The following is a 6460-nucleotide window of genomic DNA, read 5'->3' on the forward strand; positions in this document are numbered from 1 at the left end:
AGTATAATTAGGTACTAATAACTAATAATATTGAATAATAGTTAAATAATAACTAAAATTTGCATATAATAATTAAATTAATACAAGCAACAGCTGACATATAACTTAAACCAAAACTAATATAATAATTAGCAAAAATTTAAAAACAAATAACAATTCAACATTTAACAGGTCACCAAACAGAAAAAAATACACACACACACACACACACACACACACACACATATATTATATATATTTTCCAAGACGTAGTTAGTTTCTAACATAAATTCTTATACATAAAAAGGATCCTATCACATAATTTTCTTAAGTTTATGGCACTACGTGTATACATAAACTACAACTTAAATAATAGCTTATAAGTAAATAAATAGACAAAGTGTATACACAAATTTTAATTATTGTTTCTTTTCCCAAAAACTCCTCAATGGAATATGGTGCTATTTTAATCAAAAATTCTTTTAGTTCTTTTTTAAATTTAAATCAAATTTTGTTCCAACAAAAACTTCCGGGGAAGGTGATAGAGCATTTTTAGTGCCTACAAATTTTGTTTTTTTAGTATAAAAATTTCAAATTATGGGGTTCTACTTGCCTGTTTGTACGAGTGTTATAATTATGCCTATTTGTTTCTTGGACAAAATTTATATTTACTTTAGCATATGCTACAGTTTCCAGAATGTATAATCCAAAAACAGTTGGAATGCCTCCTAATTCTACAAAAATATGTTTCACTGATTGGTCTCTTTTTAAGTTAAACATTATTCTATAGTGCCCTTTTTTGTTGAAGCAGTATTCTATCAAGATTTCTTTTTGTTGTAGCGCCATACACACTAATCCCGTAGGCTAAGGTGAGAATGGACCATAGCATAATAAATTTGTGTTTTGAGTTTTCAAATTACTTATTTTTAGACATTTGTCTTAGGGCATCATACAATCCAGATGACATTTTACTAACAACATATTCGATATGTTTATCCCATGAAAAGATTTTTATCTATCATTAGGCCAAGAAATTTGGTATGATCAACTTGTTCTAATAAAAGTGTTGTCAAAAAAATATTTGGTTGATAATTTTCTCTATATTTTGTTTTAGTATTAAAAGATATAAAATTAGTTTTACTTGAATTTTATGAGAAGATTTTTACTGTCAAAAAAGTCTTTAATGATTGAAAGGCAAATAAAAGATGATTCCTCAATTACATTCCATGGTCTTCCAGGAGATTGTTACATTAGAGTCATCGGCATACAAGCAAATATTATTGCCCTACGGGAATCTCAGCCCAGGCAAACCTTTTATGTAGCAAAGGAACAATAATGGACCTAAAATAGATCCTTGTGGTACTCCGTGTGGTATTTCTAACCTATGAGAATTAAACTTTCTCAAATATAATGTATTTATCATTAACTTCTGACTCAAGATGTTCAATTTCCACATATTGTTTACGGTTAGCTAAATAGGACTTAAACCATTTTAATTCTTTACCAGAAATACCCAAAATAGTTAACGATTTTAACAACTCTTTGTGAGGAAACGCTGTCAAAAGCTCTACTGAGATCTAAGAAAATACCTACTACCTTTTCTCCTCTATCAATTGATTCAATTTATTGAACTAATAAAGTCTATTCCAGCTGTTATTGTAGATTTTCCTGATTGAAATCCATGTTGCTCCTTATCTAACAATCTATTCTTATCTAGATAGCTAAACTAATTGCGTGTAAACTGTCTTTTCATAGATTTTTGAGAAAATTGGGAGCAATGAGACAGGGCGGTAACATGAGGGATCATTTACCTGCCCCTTTTTAAATATTGGTATTACTTTTGCAATTTTAAGTTCATCAGGAAAATAACCAGTAATTAAAGATGAATTAATTAATGAAGTTAAGGGTTTTATAATAGATGGTAGGACCTTTTTAATTATATTTTATTGAAATATCATCGTACCCAGTGGACAGTTTATTTTGAAAAGAATTAACTATTTTTCCCCAGATCTTGCTCTGTTATTGAGCTAAATTTAAAATTTGTATTTATAGTATTGATATTACTCTCATTATAATCTTTACTTTTAACAATCTTGGGTAGTACTGCTTGGTCAACTACTGAGACAAAGAATTTTGTTAAAACACATTGCTAACTTCAATAGGACCACTTGTTTCCTCCCCATTACTGTCAATACTTATATATTGAGATTGCATTTGAGGTCTTTTTTACTTGTGATTTTATTATACCCCATGTGACTTTTGAGCAATTTCCAGAGTTTTTTAATCTTATTGTCAAAGAATATTTTCTTATCCCTAGCCATACAAGTTTTTAGATCCTTCTTCAGATTCTTTATAATTGTCTTTAAATTTTGGTCTTTACTTTGCCTAAACAAATTTCTAATTTATGAATTTCATTTTTCCTAAATCTTATTTCTTCAGTCATCATCCAACTATGATCATCACCCTCCTGCAGTGAGGTAAAGAGTTTGGGAAAACAAATATTGAAGTGATAAGAAAAAATCCCTAAAAATATATTATACTTTAGATTTACTGGGCTTGATATACATCCAACCAACCTTCTTTAAACAGGTTTTGTAGAAAAATTGCATGTGTTATTTTGTGTAAATTTCCTAGAATATTTTTTAGTTATTTTCTTACTGTTATTTTTTATACCAAATATTTCTAAGAGTTGTGCATCATGATCAGAAATGTGTGTTATTAAACCTGTATTACTTTACATTCTTTATCTTCAATATTACTTATAATGTTATCAATAGCACTCTCCGACCCTAATTGAACTCTAGTTGGGAAATTTACTCTGTAAGTTAAATTGTATAGTTTTAAAATGCTAATAAGTTTTTATGATAAAGTCTGTCTTTTTTTTAAAACATTAATATTAAAATCTCCAGTTAAAATAATATGCTTTATGTTTGTTACTTAAAATACTACATAAAGCTTCAAATTTTAATAAGAAGCCATCCATTAAAAACTTGGCATTGGGTGACCTGTAAATACAACCTAAAACAAAAGTGACTTAGATACTGAAATTTCGGACAGACAGCACTCAAATTCTTTTTCAACTAATAGATTTTGTATAGCCGGCATTAGGATTCTTTTACTTGTGATGCTATCTCTTGTGAGGATCATGACACCACCGCCAATAAAAGTAGATCTAGTGTAATAGGAGCTTAAATGATACCCTGGGATGTGCAACAATGTAAGCTCAGATTCTAACATTTTATGCTCTGACAACGTCAATATATCCTGGATCAATTTCCATTAAGTTAAGTTTTAAAATTTCTAGCTTTGAGCTTAAATGTTGAACATTTTGGTGAAAAATTGAACATTTATTATTTTGAGTGCTATTCTGGTTTATGATTAATTTTATTTACAGTGGTGGGAACAGGCTTAGGTTCTCTAAAAAAAATTGGTTAGTGTCAACTTCAGGTGTCTGGTTAGTGTTTGTGTAGACTGTTGAGGATGAGGAGAGGGTAAGACAGTTGGAGGTAATATATGGGTGTGAGAGGAGTTGGCCGGATGCAAGTGGTATGATAGGGTTTAAAGATGGTACTAGGCTACTTACAGGAGATGCGTTTTGTACATGTTGAAAAGCAATGAGATTGTTCAATTTTTTTACAAATTACCAGTGTTACAGCTTACCAGTGGTCTGCTAGCATTACCTAAATGATTTTAAAGTATGCATGAAAAAGCATTGAAAAAATAGAAGTAATTTTAATCTGTCACCATCAGTTTTGAGTTTCAAACTTACCATCATGTAGTGACCACGTTAAGAATGACGGTCTCGTTTATAAACTGGAAAATGTTTCACAGATTCATATTTACTTGGTATTTTAAATATTTTTTGAGGAAAGGACATTCATTGTTAATATTGTTCTTTTCTGTAAAGCATATAAATATGTCCCACAAGAGACCATCCTCTCTCCATTTCTATTCATCACATTTCCACCTGCATTGCTCTATCAGAAGTACAGTACTCAATTCCGTTGTGTACATATATGACTCTTATTTGAATATATTCACAGAAACTTATACCTTGAAGAATATTTAATGATAAAATAAGATGATTGACAATATGGTGATTTACAATAAAACTAAAAAATACATACCTTCAGAAATCTACTGACATCCTAATTTGAAATTGATGTTTTATGAAATTTAACTTGTCAATAACAGGATTTTGGACATATGCTATCTATCCTCTTCTTTACATGTCAAGAAACTTAATACGAGGGTCGTCCATAAAGTAACCGCCGTTTGGGCCTGGCGCGATAAGTAGTGGGGGTAGCGCCGCCATTCTCACATCGGTGTGCGCAGCCGTTCAGTACGCTTCTAGCTGTGCAAGGGAGAGCATCGTGCGTTCTTTTGGTACAACGTAAAAACATGAGCGCCGTGATAGAAAATCCCGCCACGTGTGAAGTGCGTGGTGTAATAAGATTTCTGTGGTCGAAAAGTTACACAGCAGCTGAAATTCATCGTGAATTGAGTGCGGTGTGTGGCCCAAACATTATGAGCGAAAGTGTAGTCCGTCAATGCAATGGGGTCATACCGCTTCGCCTAGCAAGCCGAAGAAAGCTCGCCAATCTTTTTCAGCGAGAAAATTGATGGCTACAGTTTTTTGGGATGCTAAGGGCATCTTGCTCGTTGAATTTATGGAGCGTGGTACGACCATTACAGCTGCAGCTTACTGTGAAACCTTAAAACGGCTACGACGAGCGATTCAAAACAAGCGTCGTGGTCTTCTGACATCTGGTGTTGTGTTTGTCCATGACAACGCCCGCTCTCATACAGCTCAAAGAACTACAGAACTTTTGAAAAAGTTCAAATGGGACGTTTTTGACCACCACCCCCCCCCTACAGCCCGGATTTGGCTCCCAGTGATTTCCATCTTTTCCCGTACATGAAGCGGTGGCTTGCATCTCAGAGGTTTGCGAGTGATGAAGAGCTTCAAAACGCTGTAACATGTTGGCTACGTTCTCAGGCGGCAGATTTTTTTAAAGACGGAATTTAAAAAACTGTTAAAAGATATGATAAGTGCTTGAATTTGTATGCTGAATATTTAGAAAAGTAGAGAAAAGCTGCAGTTTTTACATTTATATAATACAATTTTTGTATCTCAACTAGTTTATTTTTTATTTCAAAACGGAGGTTACTTTGTGGACGACCCTCGTACATAGGGATAAGCAAGCATAAATCAATAAATATATGGTACTAAAACTGGCAAAGCGGTAAAGGTTTTACGTAAAAAATTAAATTTGACATTCGAAAATTAACCAATTGTTGGCAATAATAAATAAACCTTTCATTCACGATCAAAATGACAATTTTTGCCTTTACTTGTGTTTAAAAAAATTTTTTTTTACAAGTGCTGCTACTTAGATGAAATATATGTTTAATAGCTTGTTCCAATGACGGTAAATTTATTCGTTCTATTCTACAAGTCTAAATGTATTCCTTTTGTTCTACAAGTCCTGTCTTGCGATGTCCTCCTTATGGTATTTTTTGAAACTACTAACCGCATTGTTTATTATTGCATCTGTTTATTTATCAAAATATTTGTATGCAATATACAAGTTGATAAGATATATAAGTGAGTTATGGTTTCAAGTGATTTACCTGGTAGCAGTACATTTAATATTTTATAATGTAACAACGATTTAACCCTTTGTGGTCGGGAAGCCTCAAATGTGGCCAAAACTTATATCTCGCTCAGCTCGAATTTAGTTTCAGGTGGTCCTCGCAGCTCACTGGACCATGCATAGTGCTCGGCTGTGTTCTGCGTCACCACTCTGCGTTTGCGTAAACATATATGTCACTTTTACTCAGATTTAGTCAATTGGTTATTTATTATTTGCTTTTAAACAAACCAAGCAATGTGCAATTTATGTTAATGGTTGATCGGTTTTAAAAGCATTTTTATTTGCACAGTAAAAATGCAATCCATCACAATTACATCTCTTAGCGTCAACAGAATATAAACTCGTTTTCACATTTTGAGCTTCGTTTCTACCAAATGCACTAATATTTTAATGAGTCGATTTGATACTCTATAGCAACTTCAGTGACACTGATAGTCGGATAAAATATAATCCTGAACGATGTTTTCTATGGTAATGTGTAACAAGTAGAGAAATGTTAATTTAGTTATTTATTTGACCGAGAGATAGCAGCACTTTCCAGTCACAACTGGATAAGGATTGAATTTTATAACTGTGCAATATAGTAGCCCTCTCTGTAGGCCACGCAATAATCATATGAATTTAATACCGATCCCAGAGTTAAAAGACTTTATAAGCTATACGATAGTAAATAATATATACACATTTGTTTCAAATGGATTTGATAAAACTAAAAGATAGGAAATTAGTATTCCGCTGCAGATTGGCTAAATTATTTCAGCCCAGAAGTGTCAGAGAGCACCACAGAATTGGAGTAGGAAAGGGTTGAAATTAAAAACCAGTAG

Source organism: Homalodisca vitripennis, chromosome 2, assembly GCF_021130785.1.
Source record: "Homalodisca vitripennis isolate AUS2020 chromosome 2, UT_GWSS_2.1, whole genome shotgun sequence".
Classification (NCBI taxonomy): domain Eukaryota; kingdom Metazoa; phylum Arthropoda; class Insecta; order Hemiptera; family Cicadellidae; genus Homalodisca; species Homalodisca vitripennis.